The sequence below is a fragment of the Triturus cristatus genome, chromosome 6 (assembly GCF_964204655.1).
Source record: "Triturus cristatus chromosome 6, aTriCri1.1, whole genome shotgun sequence".
NCBI lineage: Eukaryota > Metazoa > Chordata > Amphibia > Caudata > Salamandridae > Triturus > Triturus cristatus.
The window spans coordinates 1,167,887,924-1,167,914,052 of NC_140589.1; positions in this window are offsets into that span (position 1 = coordinate 1,167,887,924).

Sequence of the window (26,129 nt, forward strand, 5' to 3'; positions counted from 1 at the left end):
GAGTTTGGTTGGAGTTTAAATACTTCATAAAAAAAGACAATGACACTCATGAAAGATACAGAAATTCGAACGACAGAGCACAAAAAAAGTTCCAACTGATCAGCAATAGTAAGTAATGTATTTAATTTCTAAAGAGCAGTAACTATAACAGTCAGTATAGCAAGAGCTTGATTATAGGTGAATCAGTGTTCAGAAATGTTGACACGTAGTTGTAGCAAATAAACAGCCGACATGTGTTTCGTCGATAGGCAACTTTCTCAAGGCTTAGTTCAATATCAGTATACAGAAGAATCAATGCAAGCACCCTTATATTCTCCAGTACGAAAGGAGTGCAGTAAAATCAATTCCGAATCCATGAATCGTAATAAACTTAAATAGTCACTAACTGTGTCAAGTGCGCTAGAAAAGCCCATTATAGTAGACAGGTAGAAGCCAAGGTAAAGCGCTTCTTAGAGAGTATCAGTCTCCAGTTGAAGTCCGAGGAGCAAAGTTTCCTGCTCCCAACGCGAAAGGTTAAAACTATGTTCTGACTTACACATAGAAAACCGCTTAAATTCACCAGTTAAGGTTACCAGGACAAACAACACATGACAAAACTCCATTCACCTCCCCACCATGATCCAAATACCAAACATGAGCTGAGAGGGTAGATCTGGGTGATTCCACATAAAAATATGGAGGCAAACACCATATGATGAGAGAGTTCGGGAGAAATTGCCTCAGGCACATTTGGTTAGTGTCTAGTAACACAGATAGAGGGATAACGCTGGTTACAGGTTAGCAGTAAAATATGGTATGATTTTTTTGCAGATTTGTTATAAGTATTACATTTGTATTCATAGAGGTCTTAATACAATATCTAATGGCTGTGAACCCCTGATGAAGGGCTTTTTCATAGCCCAAAATGCATTGGATATAAAGAAAGCTATAACTGAGGATTTTTTATGTATTTTGGCGTGCTCCAGAGCAAGGCCTAGATTGGTATATCTGTTGCATGAGACACTTTTAAATTCATATTCATCTTACATGTGAAATGACAAACAAACAAATCAAAATGTTGAGCAAGTGAATTGTTGGAGAATAAGGAAAGAAGCAACTTTGAAACGTGGACAAGCTCATGTTATATATGTGATAACTATGGATAACGCTGTGCGCCTGGCAAAGGAGTGAAATTACGCTCCAGTTTTTTGAGCTTTCCAAATACCAAATTGCCAATAATATGCTCTATGGCTGATGATTTTATTACTTTAATAACTGTGATTAGATTATGGAATAGATAGTATCAACTCAATATCATTTAATGCTGTGACTTTTTGTTGAAGAGATATTGTGGCCATAACTTGTTAACATCACATGAAAAATGCTTTTAATAGTTTGCTTTTCATGTTTATGTTAAGAGCATGTATCGCATAGAATAAATGTATCTAGCGGTGTTAGAAAATCGCACCCTTTTACTGTGAAGAATGCTGCTTTGTAGCTGAAATGCATCAGGTTCCAGAAACCATGTAAAACCAACCTAAAATACACAATGATTAGAAATTCTAAAGTTAGAATTATACCTTAAAGTTATAATTTGCGCCCCACCAAAAACATACTATGACTTGTACACCTCTGTATACAGTTTTGTGAACTCGCTAGTCAAACTACATGAGCCACAACTCATGTCTTCTCCATGCACGGCTTATACCCTTTTCATATTACATCACTTATACCATGTTAACTCATAGCATTCATAGTAAAACTCAGAACTTTTCAAATGAAATAATTCATGAGAACTCTGCATGGTAGCAGGGTGAGTTATAGTTTGTGCAGTCTGGCTAGCAAATTATACATTTAAGTTACAACTATAACTTTAGAATTTCTAGTCATTGTACAGTTTAGGTTGCTTACGAAAAAAATGTATTAATAAAGTTTTCCTAACTATAACGTATCCTGAACCTTTGGTTCTCTCATTGAATTTAATTTTTTTTTAAAACATAAAAATCTTTTTCATATAATAGAGTGGAGTATAAGTGATTGCAGTGTCATAGAGTACAGTGGAGTGGAGTTTCGTAGGGTGTGGAATCGTAAAGTGCAGTATCGTAGAGTGTAGTAGAGTGGAGTGACATGGAACGAAGTGTCAAAGAGTGAAGTGGCCTAGAGTGTTGTGTCATACAGTGTCACGTCTTTGAGTGTTGAGGCATAGAGGGTTGTGGTTTTGAGTGCTGTGGTGTAGAACGGAGTTACGTAGAGTGGAGTGGTTTGAGTGGGGGGGTGTCATAGAGCAGAGTGTATTGAGGTAGAATGTAATGGCATGCTGAGAAAAGTGTGGAACGTTGTGTCTTAGCGTGGCATGTCTTAGAGTTTCTCAGAGTGGAGAGGAGTAAAGTGAAGTGCCTTGAAGTGAAATGTGGCAAACTGGGGTGGGGTGGTTGGAGTGTCATAGAGTCTAGTGGCTTCTTGTACAGTAGAGTTTGCATGTTGCAGAGTGGAGTGGAGTGCTGTACTATGCAGTGGTGTGCTGTAGAGCGAAGTGACATTTCATAGAGTGGATTGGTGTGTCATACAATGGAGTACAGTGGAGTGGCATACAGGTAACTGGCATAGAGTGGTGTGTCATACATGTCATGTTGTAGAGGGTCATGACGTGTCGTGGTATACAATGTCATACCAAAGAGTGGCGTGGCATAGAGTAAAGTGACATGTTGTTCAGTGGAGTGGCATGGCATAGAGTGGAGTGCAGTGTGGTACAGTGTAGTAGACTGGCATAGAGGTAGTAAAGTGTTGTAAAGTTAAATGGCAAAGAATGGAGTAGCGTGTCATAGAGTCAGGCGGAGTGCTTTGTCACAGAATGACATGTCATAGATTGTTGTAGATTGGAGTAGAGTAGCTTAGAGTGGAGGGGCATAGAGTAGAGTAGAGTTGTGTAAAGTGGAGTGGAGTGACATGTAGTGGAGTTGAGTAGAGTGGCGTGTCACAGAGTGTTGTGTTGCACAGTGTCTTAGAGTGGAAATGCGCTGCGTGGAGTGGCATACTGTGGAGTAGAGGAGTAAAGTGGAGTGGTGTGGTGTGTCACAAAGTAGAGTGGAGTAAGGTGGTAGAGGGTGTGTCGTGGAGTGTCATACAGTGCCACAGAATGTAGCGGAGTTTTGTAAAGTGGAGTGAAGTAGAGTGTCTTAGAGTGGAGTGCACACAGTGGAATGGTGCGCCATATAGATGGGTGGCATGTTATAGAGCGGAGTGATGTTTCGTAGAGTGGGTTGGTTTGTTGTTGAGTGTTGAACAGTGGAGTAGATGGGTGTAGAGTGGAGTAGCATGGAGTAAAGTGGAATAGTGTGTCATAAAGTAGAGTAGACAAAAGTAGCATGGAATGGCATAGACGGAGTTACGTAGAGAGTCATAGAGTTGAGTAATGTGTTTTAGAGGGACATACAGTACAGTAGAGTGTTGTAGAGTGGAGTGGCATAGAGGGGAGTGATGTATAGTGGAGTAGACTGGAGGGGTGTGCAATAGAGTGGTGTGCCATACAGTGCCTTAGACTGGAGTGGCATAGAGTTGAGTGGCATAGTATGAAGTAGTGTTGTAGAGCAGCATAGGGTGAAATAAAAGGTTGTACAGCGGAGTGGATTTTAGTGAAGTAGAGTGGAGTGGAGTGTCATAGAATAGAGTGGAATGGATTTGAGCAGAGTGGTGTCACCTAGAGTGGAGCACAGTGTCATAGAGTGGAGTGGTGTCTTGTAGGGTGTAGTGGAGTGGCATCGCGGAGAATGTTGGAAAGTGGAGTAGAGTGGCATAGAGGAAAGGTCATAGAGTGAAAGAGAATGTCGTAGAGTGGAGTGGCAAAGAGTGGAGTGGTGCTTCCTAGATTAGAGGAGAGTGGTGTGTTATAGAGTGGCATGTCGTAGAGTGAAATTGTGTCTTGTAGAGTGTAGTAGTGTCTGGTACAGTGGACTGGCATCATGTAAAGTGGAGTGTCATAGGCTGGAGTGGCATACTTCAGCCAAGTGTGCGGAACACTACCAGTAGTGACATTACAGTAGTATTTGTTGTTTTTTCTGATTCCAACCCCTGTTTCAGGGAGCGGGGACATATCATTGTACATGTTTCTGTAACTTTACACTCAGAAATGATGAATCAAGCAAAGTAATAAAGCTAATCAAAAGTGTAAGACTATACTATCAGATGTAGATTTACTCATTGCCGTAAAGCAAACTTTGTGACGAGTCCCCACTCTCCGTCCCTCTGGATCCATCAATCCATGTGGAAGCCAATGCTAATCTCCTAGGTCATCTGTTCATCCGAACATGTCTGCATCCAGCGGACACCATTCTGAATACATCTAGAGCAGATCTGTTCCCCTACTGGAAGGCAGTAGGAGGCTGTGCAGTCTGACCAAAGACATCCTTCTTGGAAGATAGTAACAACATTCAGAACATTACAACATATCATCACACTGAGGGAGATTGTGGCACTCGCGCCTTGAGACAATGAATATCTATTCATGCTATGTGTTCTGTCTTGTGTAATTCCTTCACATCTCAAGAGCACATTTTCTTTTTATGTTACATGCGGGAGATCTGCTTCCCTCTGGCCGACTTTGTCTTTTAGGTCAGTGCACGCAGATCCTATGCTATGGGTTGGGCCCATTAAAACTAAGAATGTTATCGCTTACAGACTGGAAATAAACCTCTTTAATGGAGGGGAGAGATTTTCAATAGTGTAAGTATGTTTCTAGTCATCCACTGGATAAATAACAAGGCAAACCATGTTTACATGATAGTACATGATGACTATGCTATGGAGGTGACGCAAACTCATTTTAATTACTGTAGCCACTTTCAAAGTCAGCAGAAACCACTTTCACCACATGACTAAATTGGAATACCAGGCTGGCAAAGGCAATACATCAATAAAAATGTAGCTTTTGGTCCTGATGTGCTTCAATCAGAGACAGAGAGGCAGAATAAACCAGAGGAAGACAATGCTGTGATGGCTGTGTCAGAGAAGACCCTTCCTTTTTTACCCGTTTCTTCCATCTTCCACTTCAGTACACACCAAAAAAGCAGATTTATTAATGCATTGCTTGCGTGCAAATTCACAAAAAGTGACACAAACTAGCACATTGGCTTGATCAACTATTTATTGTTCACCACAAAACTGTTTTTGTACTGGGCGGTTTTATGAAAGTAATGTAAATAGCACTTTGCACCTTCTTGTGCTACTTTGCATCAAGGGGGCAATACATAGGTGGTACAAGAGTTAGTGCTTTGTAACAAAAATTATGGCTCTTTTAAGCAGGTGCAAAGTAGTAAAATGTTTTTCCAAACTAATCAATGTCTACATGTGTGATGTCCTATACAGCAAACATACAATGTGGGAAAGGCTTTAAATTATGCCTGAGGATCGTACTTTCTACAGGAAGGCTATCTTTCCACATTCAAAACCCATGCTATATATCATGCACCCACCTGTGCACTAGGTTGCAAAGATTTGTGCATGGCACTAGGCAGCATTAAAGTGTGTTAGCATTTAGGATGAGAGAGGAGCAGCGCCACCTTAGTAAATATGGCGATGTCCTGCTCTCACCCTCTCCGACGTAAAGCTACGAAAAAAGCAAGGGGCATATTATCAAGACAGGCGATACAATTATTGCAGCTTTAGCAGCAGAAAACTGCCGCTAAAACGGCGATAATGGACTTGATAATATGCTCTATGAAGCTCCAATTGAAGCTCAGGTTAGATGTCCTTCACATTTAACATGGGCTTCAATTGGAATTCCATAGAGCATATCATCAAGCCCATTATCGCCGTTTTAGCGGCTGTTTTCTGCCGCTAAAGCGGCGATAATTTTATCGCCTGTATTGATAATATGCCCCTATGTTCGCTAAAACGAGTTGCAAAACGACATCAAATTAAATATGTCATGTATTCTTCAGTGAAATTGACTATCAAGTTTATAATCAGGGCAGACAGGTTCATTGGTTATCAGTATCATGTTAGCATTACATTTTAATGAATTCTAATCCTTTCATGTACGGAAACACAAAGCCCTACTTTAGGCACTAAACTCGCAGTGTTATGCAAGTATTCAGACTGATTTGGGTGTACAAAAAATAAATGTATATTTTTCAACTGATACAGGACTGCCAATATGCATTTATTTCTAATTTCAGTATGAAGAAAACATTTTTTAAATAGAAGGTATAACAAAGGGTCAACATCAATCTTTACACGTTTTCTCGATGAAATCCTCCTACGTAAAACATCTATTGAATTTGAGAAATTAAGAGAAAATGAACGTAATTTCTCATTGTCAAATATGCTGTGAAATATTGTTTATTAAATTCAGGCAGTATTACCAATAGTCATTCCCACAACGTTTTTTAACATGCAAGAGACGATGGTGAATAAACTAACCGAACCATTTGTGCTTTTGTCTGCAGGGCATTGCAAAATATCTCCTAAGGATGGGAAGCCGCTCATGCCAAAACTACAGCTCTACAAATATGACTTCCCCCTGAAATGCAGATCACACAGCAAAAAGAATAGAACACAAACCAGACTCAATGTAACATTTTTAAAACCAATATGATACACATCAGAATCAATATTCCATGTGGCAAAATAAATAGGAAACACAGCTGAACGGATAGTTTACTTGGGGGCAGATGTATGACTGTTTTTTGCAGTTGCAAACGGGAAATCGGCCCGTTTGCGACCGCAAAATTGGCCTGGCCAATGTACAAACCCTATTTTGCGAGTTTGTAACCATTTACTGACTCGCAAAATAGGGTTTGCATCTTGCTATTAGGAAGGGGCGTTCCAAGGGCGTCCCTTCCTAATAGCGAGTCCAAATGGTATGTACCATTGTTTTACTTCAAGTAGGTGGTACGCCACTTACAAAGGGAAAGGGATCTCCAGGAGACCGCTTTTTGAATGGGTGCAAAAATATTTTTTAAGTGCAGGCACTGGCTGCCCTTAAAAAATAAATCTGAAAAGTTTAATTTTTCTTTTATAAATGCATTCTGTTTTACTTTAAGGAAAACAGGCTGCATTTAAAAAAAACTGCTTTATTAAAAAAGCAGTCACAGACATAGTGGTCTACTGACCCCAGCAGGCCACCATCCCTGGGAGTGCTAGCCATTCCTAATGGGGTCGCAAATAGCACCTTCCTCATAAATATTAATGAGGCAGGCAATTTGCGACCCCATTAGAAATCGATAACAGTGTCTGAGACACTGTTGTAAATTGCATTTTGCAAGTTGCAAATTACGACGCATTTTGCGAATCACAAAATGGAAGGGTCATACATCTGGCCCTTAGTGAATTATATTCATACTATATATTCCAAACTAAATCAAACACATATACCAAAATGTATTTCAACCGTACTGAAATGAATATGGGCCCCACTGAAAATTTGTCTTGCATTAAAGAACATGATATTCTCTGACGTGACTGACATGTTAAGAAAAATATGACATGTTTATATAATCTTGATGTGCTTAAAGAATGTAAATTTCATAGAAACGAGCATGACACATTAAAATAAATATATTCTATTTTGTAATTAATTCAATACAAGTTGAGAAGAATAAGATACATCTTAAAATGGACATTAACACATTGTTTTAAGTATGACTCACATTGAAATGAATACTCCCCAATAGAACCAAACATCCCACCACCCACTGGTTGCGTAACATCGCCACATGGAATATTGAGTGACCCTCCTCCATTAGTAATCTTGATCTGACCTCTTGTCACAGCTGCCATGAGTCCCCTGGGAAACGTCTCCCATCAATAGTATAATGTCTGTCTTCTTCGTGCCAAGACGAGGGTGAGATTTGTGTCACAGTGGGCACTATCAATTTAAACACCACAAAGTGCACCCCCCCTACAATTTTCCTTGCCATCTACAGTAGATCCTTGGTGACAATTATTTCATGGAATGTGGCAGGTCTAGGTTCCAGGATCTCTCTCCTAGATTGGAATAAACTAATCGAGGACTATGAGATATGCCTGTTTCAAGAAACTTGGAGTGTGGAACCAACATATAAGCCAGGCTATCTACATTTTTACACACCAGCAAGGCGTGGACGCATTGGTCAACCTGCACAGGGGTTAACTATCTGGGCTAGAGCAATTTCTTTCCTGCAAAATACAGACAATAGATATTGATATACAGGATGCCTTGGCCATACGCCTGGCAAATGATAAAGACACTAGCATAGAATTCTACAATGTGTACACTAAAGGAGTCAAAGGGGGGTGCTGAATCAACCACTATCTCGTCCCTTGAAGCCTATTTGGCATCCACCAATCGCTATGCTTATCTTTTGATAGTAGGGGATTTTAATACAACCTTTGAGCCCCTGGACAGCAAGGACATCGATCTAACAAGGGATGAGGATGAAATATGGGGCAATCCAAGACTAGAGCTCCCACTAATCAAAAAATGGACAGAGCCTCAATGCTTTTTCTGTTGAACTGGGCTGTAGAGTAGCCAATGGTAGAAAAGAGTCTGACAAGAATGGGGCCAACTCTTTTGTAACACACTACACTCAAGTCGCATAGATTATATTGGACGTTCAATTGTGGCCATTACTTAGGTACATGGATGCTAAAAAACAACTGCAGTGACCATGATCCCCTATGTCATTCCATGAATTTATTTTGTAGTATACTTGAAACAAATAGGTTTGACTCAGCTCTTATTAGCAGCATCCAACTCTCTAATGACAAACAACGTCTTACGTGGGCTTGGTTTTCTCGTCCTGCAGAAATATGATCTAGCATTAGTGACAACATATCTTCTTGTCAGACTGAGTGGCCAGACGACCCCCGCACCAGGAGGATTCAAGTATAGTTTTATTCCGACACAACAAGCTTTTTAAGATAATTATCCAATACTTTCTCACTCTGAAGCAGCCTTCCCTCAACCACCCTATCACGTACCAAATACTTGGTTCAACATGGAATGTAGACGGGTGTGCTCCTTGTTGTTAAATCAATTAAAGATAAGGATGTCCAGTACATCGGTGAGTCAAGAATAAAGTATAAATTCACCAAGGCTTAAGCAAAGAGAATTGGGCCTCCCCACTGAATTATCAGCCAATTAGTTTAATCCAGGGAAAACAAAAAATCTTTGTTCGATTACTTCTGGCTAAATTCCAGATTTGGATCTCTAGTAACAATATTCTTTCCCCTTTCCAGTCTGGATTTTGTAACAAGAATAGCACCTTGGACCAGATTTTCAGTTTTTTCCGTCTGTACTGGAAGTTTGTGGTAATTGGAAATGGTTCTATGTATGTGGCTTTTGTGGATCTAAAGTCAGCGTTTGACTTGGTTCCACGAAAAATGTCTTTTGTCTGGTTCTGTTGAATCTTGTAATACTCCTCCATGAAGCAAATTTTGAGCAGGTACAATGGAGTACAGAGGGTGACTTTACCAAGCATTTCCCTATAGATAGGGGATTACGGTAGGGTTGCGTTTACTCTATTTTCACTATTTCTCAATTACATTGTACTGTCTTTGTCCCAGAGTGTGACCGATGCCCCTGTAATGGCAGATATCAAAACGCCAATATTATTATTTGTGGATGATACCCTGCTAATTTTTAAGAAACCAGGAGGCTTCCAGCATTTGCTTCTTTGTTTTGAGGAATCCTGTAAAGTTCAGTGCCTCAAGATCACTACACTAAAATCGAAATACATGGGGGCAGATTTACAAGCCCCTTGCGTCACTTTTCCCCTGTTAAAAGTGACGCGAAAGTGGCACAAGGGGCTTGTAAATCTGCCCCATGTTGTTTAATCAGCCTAGAACTTATAGGGGAAGATTAACGTTGGGAGGTATGTCACTAGAGTGCACACATCTTCAACTATCTAGGTGTCACTTTGTCGTCTGATAAGGTATGGAAACCTTGAGTGGATGCTGTGTGTATAAAGCTTAAGCAGATTAGTGGGGTCATTTTAAAGAAACACAGCTGCTCTCATACTAAACCAATAGGACTGACCTTACAAATTTACAAGGCATAGACCTTGGGCTCTGCACTGTATGGCTCAGACTTTGAGGATTTTCTGACATTGCAGCATTAACCACTGCTGAGAATAAGTTTCTAAGAAATCTAACTCGCCACCCTGCTAGTACTCCATTGAAACCATTAATGCTAGATCTGGGCAGAAAAGAAATTGATTTTAAAGTTAGATTGCTCCCACTTTTATATTGGAGAAGGCTGTGGGACACCCCTGAATTCAAACACTATGTAAGAGCTTAGAGAGATATTTTAGCGATAGACCAGTTTCAAAAGACAGCATGGCTATGGCAGATTAAAGCACTGTTAATCGACATAGCCTTGAGAGGGTTATGGGACAATCCATCCTCCAAACCTATGCCATTCCCAGACGCAATTAAGACTGTCATGGATCTTTTGATGTGAGGCACCTGCTGTCCAGAGCATGTCTTTGACAGATAGGTTTATGGATTTCAAATGCTGCAGGCTCCTGGAACCATATTGGGATACCACCATGGCCCCATTAGATAGTAAGCTCTACTTTCAATTCAATGTAGGAACATTGCCCCTGAGATCTTTTACAAGTTCTTGGGCTGCCTATAGGGGCATATTGTGCCCTGGTTGCAACGCTTACTTAGAAATAGTTGCCCACATCTTTTTTGTTTGTCTCACTATGTGTCTCCTCAGCAGAAATGGCTCAAACCACTCTGTAAAAATGTGGGAGCTAGAAGCAGTGTCAACACACTCAGAATTTTGAGAACTGATCCCAGTTTAACAATAGTTTTTGCAGTTACTATGTTCCTGGGCTGGAGGTGGATATTGAGGTCAAACGTCCTCCCAAAAATTGAAACCCCAGTTCTCTGAGCATTGTAAAGAGCTTTCCACTTGTGCACAGACAATATTGATATGCATTAGTGAGGTCCTCCTTTTTCATTAGCTTTTTACTGCTGATAATACGTAAAATTAAGTTTAAATCTATATGGCTCCGGTAATTGTAGAAGCATGCTGTGATGTTTCTGCTAATTTTATGTCTCATTAATTAAAAAGTGTGACAAGCATACCACATCAGACACAGGTATGCACATGCAAGTTGGAATGGACTTCCTTTTAATTGTTTATAGACTTCATTGATTCAGCCATGGATTTGACTTTTAAGCGTATTTGGATTGTACAGTAGATATTTGTGAGAAGCATAAGATGATCATAAGATACCTAGACAAGCATAGTTGGTTTGATTATGCATATATTGTTTAATATTGATACTGGTTTGTAATATGCGTCACCTTTTTAGATTGGGGGTGGGTAGAATGAAGGAGCCCCCTGACACGACTCAACCAGGCTGGGATAAGTGAGCAAGCTGTGTAGGCCAAACCGTTGTGGGGCTGTCGCTCAATGACGCTCTCACAAGTCGACCCACGGGACTGCCACAAAATGTGGCTCAGGCCAAAGCCCTAGCCTTCTCATCAGACCCCAACCCTCCAGTGCCCGTACCTGTCAGTAGCAAGGTCCCTATTAGAACCCTGGTGAGCAGACTAAGTGACCAACAGAGAAAGACCACAACACTTATGTTAATCTTCAGTTACCCATGCCAGCTAAACACACAGATTTAACAAAGCTGAAGGTCTTTTCATGGAATGTTGTGGGCCTCAGAAACAAACTGGCCAATCCTGACTGGGGGGGGGGGGCTTTTGTGGACCAACACAACATCTGCATGCTCCAGTGAACCTGAGATAGGGAGAACACACAGCGGTTGTGCTTTGTGACTTTTAGAATAGCTGCAACCACCAGGGGCAATAGTAGGACAATGGGTGGTCTTTGCATAGGGGTTGGGTCCCATTTGGGCTGTTTAGCTATGCAGCTCTTTTTTTTTCAAATGACGTCCAGTGCATTCTGCCGACATTTACACATAAGGTCAGAATTGCTGTGCTCAATGTCTACTCCAGGCCTGCAAGCAACAGCCATGAATCACCGACCTTTGGCTGCTTCGGTATATACCATCTCCAACAATCATTGGATGGTTATTGGTGGTGACTTTAACTGCCAGTTTGCGCCCCTGAATGGTTTCGATGGAGAAATTCCCAGTGAAGAAGACCTACACTGGGCAATTCCTGAGGGAAGCATCCCACCAACAAGGGCATAGACACAGTTGGTTCTCACGAATAAATCCCTTTCCCTAACTCACTCCCTAAGAGCATGAAATGGCCGAACCAAATCAGACACACCAGGGAAGCATACTTTTAATCGTCCCAGAAACCTTCTATTATAGACTACATCCTGGTAGATATCAGGATGTGGCAACAGGTGGGGGACTTTGCTGTTTTGACTCCACACAACACTGATCATAACGCCCTGATCGTGGAGGTATAGCTGCTGATTAGTGAGGACGTCTCTGGTTTAAATATACTGCCAGATGACAGATTAACTCTGGCCAACAATAGAAGAAGAGTCCGGTGGTCAGCCATTCAGCAATCCTGTGATAGGATGGCTTCCCCATATGATTCAGTCATCCAGTGTCTAGTGCCTGCGGAATCGTCCATTTCTTGTGATGGTACATGTACCTCCCTTATGCGAGTCGCAGAGACCCATGAGGTGCTGACATATACTGTGGCCGATATATTTTTTGATCCGTCACACTCAAGTTGGTGCAAAAAGGTCAAACACCCCTGGTTTAAGGATAGTTGGCGGATAGCCAAGTTAGCCCTAATAGAGTCAATCAAAATTAAAAATAGACACCTAGTCAGAGAGAAGCGGGGGCTATATAGAGCCAGCATCACCAAACCTATAAAACTGTGGGAGCTGGACAAGTGGAATTCTCTGAAAGAGGCCTCATCCACTCATGACATGAAGGCTTTCTGGTGCAAAGTCAATACAGGTAGCAGTGAAGGGAAGCAGAACTTTGAACCAAACATTGCAGCTGATGTCTGGAAACAACATTTTGAGGCCCTTTACTTAAGATTGGAGGATGAGGGCACTAGCACAGCTAAATATATTTCTCCACCACAGGACATCGGCTCCGAGAACCCTCAGATAACTCTCAAAGAAATAGTTAGTGCCTTAAGCAAAATTGCCCCCTCCAAAGCTCCAGGACTTGACCATATACCAGGGGACCTCTTCCCCACCGGGACAACTATATGGGGCCCCTATTTGTGGATCTTGTTTAATCCTATAATGCAGGGAATAGCAATCCCAGTAACGTGGGCTGGCGCAGAAATTATGCCAATTCATAAAAAGGGATTACCACTTCTTTCCTCCAACTACAGACTCATAAGTTTAATTGATGTTAGCCAGAAAATCTTTGCCCAGGTATTGTTAGTTTGTCTTCAGACCTGGATGGACAAATTTAAATTATTGAACCCATTTCAAGCTGGCTTTAGAAAAAACACGTCCACCATAGATCAAATATTTAGGCTCCAACTCTTGTACTGGAAAACGGTGACTAAAGAGGGTGACAGCCTCTGTCTGATCTTTGTCGACCTAAAATCTGCTTTCAATCTAGTACCAAGAGATAAATTGTTGGCTGTTCAAAGTGATCTGGGAGTGCCATCCTATCTTTGTCATATGCTCATGCGTTTGCACAAAAGCAATTACGCCCAAATCAGGTTCGGCAAATATGGTGAACTTACCACACCTATAGCTATAGATAGAGGGGTAAGACAGGGTTGTGTGCTTGCGCCCACCTTTTTTTTGCCTAGTCATAAATGCAATTGTAGACACACTGAATGCAGGAAAGGACAATGATGCACCCAACATAGCGAACAGCAAAGTACCGGCAATGATGTTTGCCGACAACACTCTATTGCTCTCAAAGTCACCAACGGACATTCAGAGGATCCTTGACAACTTCAAGGCCTTCTGTGACAGTAGAGGTCTTGTGATGAGTTGTCAAAAGACCAAATATATGGCCTTTAACCCAACTAGCTCCACTGGCCCTAATCCCAGCGTGCACGGCATTCCATTGGTGAGGGTGTCTGTGTTTGAGTACCTCTTTTTTTTTAAACTGTTTTTATTGATAACAAAATATGCATCGGTGCAAGGCATATTACAATCATCTTTGGCATGGCAATACGAAACATCTACATTGATTCACCACATCCACTGTATCAGCAGTGTATATACCCGCTGCCAGCAAGGCTACCCCTTCATCTATAGCTGCAGCAGTACCACAGAGTAAGAAAGCCCGATCAGGTAGACCCGATCAGGTAGACCACTGGTCCGCTCAGAATAACCTCTTATTAGTGGCTGCCCAGGAGGGAGGTTTCACGAGTCTCACACTGTCTGGCCATCAAGGTTTGTATCTCCCTTTTCAATTCCACTGTAGGAGAGATGCATATGTCCCCCTGTATTTGTTCCACTTAACCCATTTATGATCCCATTTTTGGGGGCATCCCCTTCCCTTGAACACTGTTTTTTCGGCAATCATGGCACAGTCCATGTCTTTCACCCATTCCCTGAGTCGTGGAGTGATGTCCGTCCCCCATTTTTGGGCGATATTGCGTTTTGCGATAGTCCACCCCAGCGAAGCCCATGACTGCTCCGCCTGTGAGATAGGCCTTAGCGGTAAATTCCGTTCTACTCACGGAATTTGGGTAATTTCGCGTTCCGCGGAGGACGCAGAATTGCCCAAACTTTTTTGCTTGTTGGTGTTCTCAAAATGCGTGTTCGCGAGATATTTCCCCCCGAGCACGCGAACAGGAAAAAAGCATCATGAACAAGCAATTCCGCGTGTTTGTGGAATTTCTGCGTGCTCGCGGAGATTTTTTACCGTTTCACGGAACTTTGCGTAGCCCGACTACGCAAATTCCGCCCACCTCTACTGTGAGAGGTCCGTAGCCTCCCACCCAGATATTTAGGAGGCAGAGTTTGGGGGAGGGTTGAATGGGTTTGTCACATGTCCTAACGAGTTGGCGGGTCACTTCTTCCCAATAATGTTGTATGTGAGGGCAGTCCTAAATGATATGTGTAAATGTGCCGGTCTGGTTACATCGTCTGAGGCAGAGTGAATCAGGGTTCCTACCCAACCTAAACAGTAATTTGGCATCAAAGTAGACACGGTGAAGAACTTTGAGTTGGACAAGCCGAAGTCGCATAGGGATCGCCACCAAACGGGGAGACGCAAGTGCCTCTCTCCATTTCTCATCATCTATGTCCCCCAAGTCAGTCTCCCAGCGCGACCGCAGTTTCTAGGATTGGGTCAGTTCGATTATTTACTAGTTTTTTATATGTGAGGGAAATGGCTTTGTGGTCCATTGGGTCCAGCAATAGTCGGTCTTCCAACGGGGAGGAATCTGGAAGGGCGGTATCCATTGGGAGGGCCAAATCAATGGCATGGCTAATTTGGAGGTAGCGAAAAGTCTCCGAAGAGGCAAGGTGATACTTAGTTTGAAGAGAGGAGGGAACAGAGAATTATTGCTTAGACAGCGGGAGGCGAGCTGGATATGCCGCTTGAGAACAAATAAGTTTGGTCTAAATTTTAATGATGAATTGCATTACCTTTTATAGGCCAGCGGCATGTCATGTGTCTATGGTCACAAACTTCACTAGCCTTGACAAGAGATACTTATTCCGCATCATTCAACTGTTGTCATAGTCTCAAAAAGAAACATTTATGTAAATGTGCCTATTACTGAACCTATGAAATCCAATTGTATTCTTCACATGTCCTAGCGCTTGATTTCGTCTTCGTTCGATGTGCTAGTATCTCACCTACATGTAATTTTACTTTCCCTTGTACTGGTGCTGACGCATTATTCAGTTATTTTCTTTTAATTTTGTGAAATCCAACTAGCACCACATTTTAACATTTGGGACACATTTTTTAAAAAAGATTTACCAAACATATAATATAGCGATGAATCCAGTGCTGCCCTTAACGATATTTCGTCAGTTATCAGGTATTGCCAGTCTTAGTACACTGTGATAAAATGTCTGCCGTTATCACAAGATTTATTTACCAGGCAATACTCATACATTGAACACATCGCTATTAAAACTATTATAGTCTATCTATGGCTGCGCACATATGCCTTTTTTAAAAAAGCTAAACAAGCTTGAAACTCTGAAATAAACAACGTTTGTCATCAAGACTCACTTAAATATATCACACGAACACAATTGCTTTGTTCGTGACAATCTGTTTGAATATATTTGATATCTGATAAATATTGGTCTTTTCATTTGTACTTATTGCGGGATATAAAATATGCTCGTAATTTCTGTATTTGGGGTGTTCTTTGCTGCCCTTGTTCACATTGAGCACTGTATTGAGGGAATATGATTACCCTTTCAAGATGGCTGCCCGGCGAGAGCCGATACTCTATCGCGCTTTAAAGAGTGACAGAATTAATTACGCTTCAATATAACTTTTCGTCAAAAGACTACCAATCATAAATTAAAACAAGACTCTGGATAATAAATAAATTTACGAACCCAGACGGGTCTCAACCTGTGTAAATTCCCGGGCTGACAATAGAAACCTCTCCATAGTTACTATAGCGAAATCGAATTTTACCTTTTAAAAATGGCCGACACGTAATCCTAAAAAAACTTTAGAGACTGGGCCCGTCGTTGATGTCTAAATACACACAGGTGTATGGGCTTTAGAGCGGGTGATTTAAAAGCGCCCTTCTTTTGCAACTCTGTTCATTCACTCAAAAGATCGACAGCAGTAGATACGGGCTATCATACCCTACCAGGTAAGCGCTAGGAAGCTGAAAATAGGCCACTTCTTTTAAGATTTTGTTATGCATCTCCTTATTAGGAGTAAGTTAACAATCGAGCTTTTCCTCTCGTAAAACTTTTTTTTAACTATGTTGTAAGAACCCGTACGCACTAAGGTACATTGACTTGCTTGTAACCTAAGTATTCCTTGCACAGACTTGCCGGTCTAATAGAATTAGTTTAACCGCGTTCAGGCTTAGACACTATATCGTCTTCCCTCGTACTGAGCCCGTGCACGAATCCACTAGGGACAGTTCATTTATCTTCGTTTAGCCACACCCTTGCACCAATAGAATGCAGAAATTAGCGCGATCGTGGAGGGAACGAGTGATCTCTCTTTTCTTGATAGCGTCCTTCATTAAGGAAGGTGGACACAAATTAAACATTTATGCGAATAAAAGGCGTTTAGGACATTCAATAGTCCGGATTTGGCTTGATGTTTTTTAAAAATTTAGGAAAGTATAAAATCAAATAGTAATCTTGCACCTTTTGTTAATTTGTTTGTAGATACTTACTTGTTGGATTATCCTTGAATTGGTATGTATGATTGTATTGATAAATCGCTCATATTTTTATTATTGGAAATGTATAACTTATTGTTACAGGGAGCTTTTTGTAAATTGGACATAATATTTCTATTTGTGTACTTGAATAGGATGCAAGCAACTGTTGCTCCATTGGTAGCATGGAGTTACAGTTGCCACGTTATTAACCCTATTTTGAATTACTATCAATTATGTAATTTTTTAGGTTTTGCTCTCATTTGATTGACAATTTCTCTCATAATAAGTTCTTCTGATCATCATCAATGATCCCTAATTTGTGCTAATGTTAACTCAGACTGTCGCGAGTTATTCATAACAATTTTTTTTGAAGTTGACTCTGGTTGGTTTACTACAACCTGCTTGATTTGAACAAACCCATGAAAACTAAAAATATAGGATGTATATAATTTAATGTTGTTTTTGTACATAACCTATGATGCCTGACTTGTTTTTAAACATGGACTTACATAGACTAATGTTCATCCTTGAAATTCCTTTCACCAGTGTTGAAAACCTGCTTTACTGGGTCTATTTTACAAACAACTCACAGTCTGCATCAGCTCATTATTAAAAGAAAGGTATGAAAAAATATATTTGCAAGAAGGATGACAAATGTTTTAATATGGAAATTGATTAACTTCACCGATTATGCTTGTTAAAAACGGGTTGAATTGAGCACTTGCACTTGAAAGATGCTCACTTCTAATTTGGGTTTGTTATTTCATAAGACATGCTATATGACGTGGATACATTTGTGGTTTTGCTTTTTCACTGGATTCCTTTATTATGTAATTGTATTTTGGTTTAGGATAACTGTATGTTATATATGTTTTTTATTAGCCCTGAAGAAGTCTCCTTGTACGAGACGAAACGCGTCGGCTAAAGATCCTTCATGTCAAATGTGAATATGACCCTTCATTTCCATGTGACCGCACAATAATAAAAAAAGAGAATCTTCTCAAGAAAATGACTGACGTCTTGAACATTTCTTTGAACATTTATTGACTACTATCGTAACGGTGCTGAACCTTTTTGAATGAAAGACACGGTGAAGAACTTTGAGTTGGACAAGCCGAAGTCGCATAGGGATCGCCACCAAACGGGGAGACGCAAGTGCCTCTCTCCATTTCTCATCATCTATGTCCCCCAAGTCAGTCTCCCAGCGCGACCGCAGTTTCTAGGATTGGGTCAGTTCGATTATTTACTAGTTTTTTATATGTGAGGGAAATGGCTTTGTGGTCCATTGGGTCCAGCAATAGTCGGTCTTCCAACGGGGAGGAATCTGGAAGGGCGGTATCCATTGGGAGGGCCAAATCAATGGCATGGCTAATTTGGAGGTAGCGAAAAGTCTCCGAAGAGGCAAGGTGATACTTAGTTTGAAGATCCTTGAATGTGGCCTTCTTCCCCTTCACCCACATATCACCCACCGAGGAGATCCCAATCATGTCCCATTTGTCGAACCCTGGACAAGGTCTGAGGCGACCCAAAATATCGGGTTCCCAGAGAGGAGTTGCCTTAGTCAGGCGGTTATGCCACCCCAGCTTCCACTGGAGTCTGTGCCACACTTCTACCATTCGAGCCGTGGGGCCAGTCAGTTGCAGCTTCTGGTGGTTAGAATATAATGCCCTATTATATCCTCCCTTCCCCATGAGCCAGTGGTCCATACGGAAACTAGGATCATCATGTGGGCCAAACACCCATCTATTAATGGCCATCAACTGTGATGCCTGATAGTAAAGACCCATGTCTGGCAGCCCTATACCCCCGTCATACCAACCCATGGTCATTTTATTGATGGCAATCCGTGGAGGTCTGTCTTCCCACAGCAACCCCCGCACTATTTCTTCAATTTGAGGGAAGTATGAATCAGGGACAGGGTTGGTAAAGTTTTGCAGTATGTATAGAAAGTGCGGATGGGCAAGCATTTTAAACAGGGATGCACATCCCAGGAGGGTAAGGGGCAGTGATCTCCAATGCCTAGCATCTGACCTTAGGTGCTGAAGGGGAACCTGCAGGTTCCGCTCAGAGAAGAGATTAGTGTCGGAGGTAATAAAAAATACCCAGGTATCGAACCCCTTCCTCGCTACTGGAATGTCATATCCTCGTGGACTGGGTGGTGGCTCACCCCATAGTGCATACATCTGGGAGTTGGACCAGTTTATCTGATACCCGAATGCGCACCAAATATATGGAAGATGTGTAACACTCGTCGCAGCGAGTGTGCTGGAGAGGCTAGATAGAGCCAGATATCGTCCGCATAGAGCGATATTCGGTCCTCATGGTCACATGTCCATTTCATACCCCTTATACCTGGATCTTCCCTGATCCATACGGCGAGTGGCTCCAGTACCAAGGCAAATAGGAGTGGAGACAGCAGGCAACCCTGCCTCGTGCCACGGCAAAGGGGAAAAGAGGCAGAACAATGATTATTCACCATGACATGCGCTGTGGGCTATGTATATAGTAACTTGATCCATCTGATGAATTTGATTCTGAACCCCATGCAGGCCAGGCCAGCAAAGAGATACTCCCATTCTCTGGTATCAAATGCCATAGTGGCATTGAGTGACAATAGAAGCGCTTCTTCCTCTAGGGTGTCTATTCGTCCCAGCGCCCCGTGTACCTGTCACAAATTTCGAGCTGTATTTTTACCCAGCATGAAGCCAGATTGGTCTGGGTGAATCAAATTCTTAAGATATGGGAGGAGTCAGTTGGACAGGATCTTGGCCAGGATTTTTGCTTCCACTGTAAGCAGCAAGATAGGGCGTTATGATTTGCAATCTTCCGCCGGCTTTTCGGTCTTGTGGAAAACCACAATGGCAGCCGTATGAATATCAGCCGGGAGAAGTGCCGAATCATAGCATTCATTATATAAGTGCAACAGGTGGGGAGCTCGTTTAGTTGCCATCGGTTTAAAAAGTTTGATAGGGAGTTCATTAGGACCTATTGCTTTGCCGGACCGAACATCCTATATCGCTTTTTTGACCTCTTCTGCAGAGATGTCCACTTCTAGTACATCCCTATCCTGCTGTGGGATACACACTACCTCGATGGTGGCAAGGAGATCATATTTGAGTACCTTGGGTCACTTTAACTGAAAAATGGACTGGGGGACTCAAATAAACAAAACAAGTATGAAGCTAGCGGAAAATACAGGAGGGTTGATGAAGGTTTTTAGGAACTCTTTCCATAAACCTATTGGACCACTCTTGGAATTCTACAAAGTGCAAGCAAGGGGCTGAACTTTGGGGGTATAGTTCTCTGAGAAATATCACTAAGTCTGAGAACACTTTCGTCAGACAGTTATTTGGTTTCCCCCTCTGTTCTCCCCTTACACCACTTCATCTGGGCTTGGGGGTAAGGCCAATTGCTGATGAAATTGCTCCTACATTCCTAATTTGTTGGCGTCGCTTATGGGTAACCCCGGAATTGGCTGTGTATAGAGACAAGTTAAAGGAGATCCTGGGCTTGCATGGCGCTGGGAAACTACAGTGGCTAGCATATGTCAGGGACTCATTTCTAGATATGGGCAGAGCGAGTCTATGGCACAACCCTGAGGAAGCTTGCACCACAATTTCTAGACAGGAACTGGTTTGGAGTTACAGGGAGGGTATACTTGCCCGGTTACAGGGGTACCCAGCAACAGGATCATTGATAATTGCGTTTCGCAGAATAAAAGACCAGTACATCCTAGAGTCTGCCCTGGATGAGATATAACCCGCTCTAGTAAGTAAATTATATATTTAATGTAGGCACAGGGTTTTCCCGCTTCACGTTTTCTCCAGCAAATGGGTAGGTACATTTTCTCTAGGTTGTCCGGCCTGTAACAAGGCAGAGACTCAGAGTTGCATGTATTCTTTTTCTGCCCTGGCTACATAAAATCCAGATGCCATTGGATGACCCAATTGTGTAGAAATCTGGGAACTAAACACTGTGTAGAGGCATTTTGGTTGCTGAAATACAATACTCTATCTCCAATTGTATTTGCAGTGTCACCCTTCCTACTCTCTATGTGGTGTGTACGTAAGTCGCTTTTGAAAATCAATGCACAGGACTAAGCTGATGAAACTTTCTTTTATCATTTTAATCAGGCTTGCTCTATTTGTAAACTAATTCTTTGATATGTGATTTTATACAGTGCTATTTTAGCGTTTTTCTCATATGAAATGTATCAGCTCTATCTCTCCCCAATAATTGTATATTTTACTAATATGGCACTTTGTATGTACTTATGTATTTTGTTTATTTTTGAGGTGTGGGTTAATAGTCTACAATTGTAAAATAGGACCATGGGGCTTTGAGTCTATGTACTGAAAGTTGCTTTTATGTATTGTCAGTTTATTGCACTTGCACTTATATGGTCTAATGACCACAATAAAGTATTTGGATTGAATTGAAACAAATACAACACATGTTTAAATAAATATGAAATTTGTGAAATAAGTATGAGAAATGTTAAAATGAAACTGTCTTATACTAAAGTGTATGTGAAATGAACTTTAATCAATATAGAATGAATTTAGTGGAAAATTACTATCTTGTAATTTGCATAGCATGTGTTGAAATGAATATGAGATACAACTCAATGTGTTCTATGTTGAAACTAACATGACATGGTTTGAAATTAACATTACCCATGTTAAAATAGATATGACATACATTGAACTGATTATGATATATATTGAACCCAATATGGCCCCTTGTTTATAGGAATATGACATGAATTAAAATAAATATGGCTTCTGCCGATATGAATATGACATGCGGTGAAATTAATATAGCATGCACTGAAAGTAATATAACATCAATTAGAAAGAAGTTTGCCTGCCCATACTAAAATAAATGCAATGTTTACTGAACTAAATATACAGTGCATTGAAAAGAAAATGACACATTATGAAATGAATGTAACATACATTGAAATTAATATGACAAGGACAAAAATTAATATGGTACGTGTTGAAAATAAATTGGTATCTGTTAAAATGAATATGGCTTGTCTCAAAATGAAAACAATGTGCATTAAAATTAATAAGACAGTCCTTGATGACATTATGAAACTCTATGAGATAAACGTGGCATGTAATGAACAGGCACATGGTGAAATAAATATGACCCATATTCAAATGATTATGGCATGCATTGAAATGATAATGGCATGCTTTGAATTGATTGTGGCATACTGAAATTTATATTACATGTGTTAAAATGAATATGACATTCTCTGAAATTGTTATAACATGCAGTGAAAAGAGAATAAATCACTTTAAAACACATGGGCACGCAGCATGAGGAGCTTGGGAGAGAAGGATTTGCCATATGAAGAGTATGGGGTACAAAGCAGAGACAGACTATGACCTTCTGTACAAGCTATGTGGGAAATCATTACTGCATGATTTTGTGTGGTGATACCACTTAGCCCAATTACAATTAACATTGGGTCTGATTTAAAAGTCTCATTGCAAGTTGTTGAGGAAGCTGCCAGACAGGTGGAAATACTACTGATATGTTTCACTTGCTCAAGGATTGTGATTTATCATGACAAATGACAACATTGTGTGCAGAAATACCATTTCCCATCTAAATAGAGAAAGAACCAGGGGAACAGCTTGAAAAAGGGGGCATACTTACTACTAAATGAGAGGAGTATAGAAGGAGTAAGGGGGAGTTTAGGGGTGGAAGAGAGGGGTTTAGGAAGGAACATGCACCCACCCACAAAAGCCCATCACTATTCACAAATTGCACTTCTAAAGTAACTCATAGATAGAAAGAGGAAATAATGAGGAGAAAGACATATTTTTCTCCTCGCTATGCCATGGTTGGGGTTGCGTAACATTTTGGTGCTATCACAGGTTTACTGATTTCAATAAACCTGGAATTGCATCAAGTGCAAGGGTGAATGCAGAGGAAAGCCCTTGTTCTACCCGTGGAACACCTCCGAGCTTGAAATGTAATGCAACACACTGCAGACCTCTGAGTTGCATTACATTTCTTTACAAAGCCATGAAGAGTGGCACAAATCGCAACTTGCATGGATTTGTAAATATTACTGAAGCCTTTGTGTTGCCCTTGCATTACACACAATCCAAAGGCTTGGTAAATCTGGGACCTCATATCTTGGCGAGAGGTCCTGAAATCAGAAGGAACTGAAGACATTACTCCAACATATTCCTCATGCTCAGAGTACATGGCAACCTTTGGAAAACACTACCGGAACACTGTCATACCCATAAAAATAGTGACAGTGCCTAATCATGACATATACAGTCAAAGTTTAAATTTATATGCCAAAAAGACATCCTATTGTACACCTATTCAAAAAGGTAATGCATGAGCACCATACAAGCACACTGCACAGGCTACTCATACACTTAGCACATTGTCTTCCTCCCAGTCTCCCCCTCCTCCCCTCATCCACAATTACATCAGCAGTAGATTGTAGATTAGCAGTAGGTATAGTGATGAGAACAGTGACTGCATTTTGGGCCCAAAGTAGTAGATGTATTTTAGGAGACTGAAGCAGTGGTTAATATTAGGGGATAGGCGTCTTCAACTAGTATGAATTTGGTGTATGATGGAGCAGTGCTTACAGGCTGGGAGGCAGGCAGGCTGGCTGTGGTTTGGGTGGCATTTGCAGAGAGTTGTATGTGGAGTGGCAGGTGATTCAGAGCTCATTGATAGTGAATATTATGACATGATGCTACCAGCACAAGACATGTAATGACTATGTCATTTTCCCATGAGTGATGTCCAAATATAAGCTACATTGGAGCTAATTTATTCTGTTACCAACTTGAGCTGCAATGCCCAATATTTCAATGGACAGTCGCCTACAGCCTTTCCCTCCCCTATTTGTCATGGGTGATATTGTACCTATCAGCTCATTGTTGCCATACATTTCCATCCCTTATACTTTAAGGGAACATTGCATATGGTGCCTCCAAAGCATTGCACTTTGCAAAAAGAACAATTGATGGACACAATGCAGAATAATGTCCTACATTCACCCCAGTACAGAGATCTGGGCCTAAATCCTTTGTTTTTTTGCTCACCATGCCATTCCAGTTTGGACTCAGCCATATGCACATCACTCTTGACCCTGCACCCAATGGGAACAGTCCAGCCTGAACTAGCAGGCCAGGTCCTCCCTGGACTGAAAACAAGCATCCTAGGACTGGGTTCGGGGTTTCTCTCCTCATCAGCCAGAATAGCTTGACTCCAGTGGCATGGAGAGCACGGGACCCACATCTGGGTATATCCATACCACTCAGGGTGACAAATGCAAAAAGAACAATTGATGGACAGAATGCAGAACAATGTCATACATGCACCCCAGTACAGACATCTGGGCCTAAATCCATCGTTTTTTTGCTCACCATGCCATTCTAGTTTGGACCCAGCCATATGCAAATCAGTCTTGACCCTGCACCCAATGGGAACAGCCCAGCCTGAACTGCCAGGCCAGGTCCTCCCTGGACTGGAAACAAGCATCCTAGGACCAGTTTTGGAGTTTCACCCCTCATCAGCCAGGATAGCGTGACTCCAGTGGCATGGAGAGCACTGGACCCACATCTGGGCATTCTAGTCCCACACGGGGTGACAAATGCAAAAAGAACAGTTGATGGATGGAATGCAAAAAAATGTCATACATTCACCCCAGTACAGAGATCTGGGCCTAAAGCCATCATTTTTTTGCTCACCATGCCATTACAATTTGGACCCAGCCATATGCAAATCAGTCTTGAGCCTGTGCCTAATGGGAACAGTCCAGCCCAAACTGCCAGGCCAGGTACTCCCTAGCCTGGAATTAAGCATCCTAGGACTGGTTTCGGGATTTCACCCCTCATCAGCCAGGATGGCTTGACTCCAGTGACATGGAGAGCACGGGGGAGCAGTTGTGTCTGAACTGGGTCCGTCCATCAGCTCCTTGTGTTTGCAAAGCATTGCACTTTGGCATAGCATTAGTCTCTTGTCTAGTTATCATGTTTTTGATATACCTGCGAGATGCAACCACATATATAGCACTGGGGAATCTTGCATCACCAATACTTCATAAGTGGGTATGTGTCCTATGATGCTAGTGTTCCCTAATGCACATGCCATTTTTGCTTGGAGTATGTTGGTTAGCTCAAGTACAGATATAGTACCATTTTTTCAGGCATTCAAATAGATCATCAATTCCTCTTGCTTTAGTCCACCCTGTATGACCTCAATAAAGGTACAGCGTATTAAGTTGTAAATTAGATACTCTGAATGAGTCAAATTCAACACTGCTGCATCTCCTCCCTCAGTTGTGAGACTCGGAGGTCTGCGTTTTGAAAGTAGGTACTGGACATGAGGTATGAGGTTTAAAAATCTCTTCTTGCAATCTTCCCCTGTAAAGGTGAGAGAAGATACTACATTGAATTCCCTCCCACCTGGGCCATGAACGTTTTGAACCTCAGGACCATGAGCATGGACTTCTCTTATGCTACCTGTAGTTCAGGCAGTAAGAATTTGAACTTCTCATGCAGGTAGATGCTATGTTAGACAAATGGCTAGTTTTGCAGGAGCGGGGGAATGTTTCCAGCAAAGAATCAAAATGTATTGAAAATCTTTAAAATGGCTGCCAGGATATGTACTGTTTGAAACAGTCAGGAATAATGAATGTGTCCAGTGTGGTGCTTAGGGAACCCAGTGATGAGGTCAGAAGGCTATCCTGCACATTGGCAGTGACTTTGGCAAGCAAAAATTACAAATTGTCATTTCCTGGTGACACAGTCTCGCCTTGCTTATGCAATAATTTGGACTGGTAACACAGACTGGAATTTCAAGGAATGGAATGCATAAACTGTAGTAATACTGCTCTGTTTTTCTGATCCTGTGGGACTTGGGAT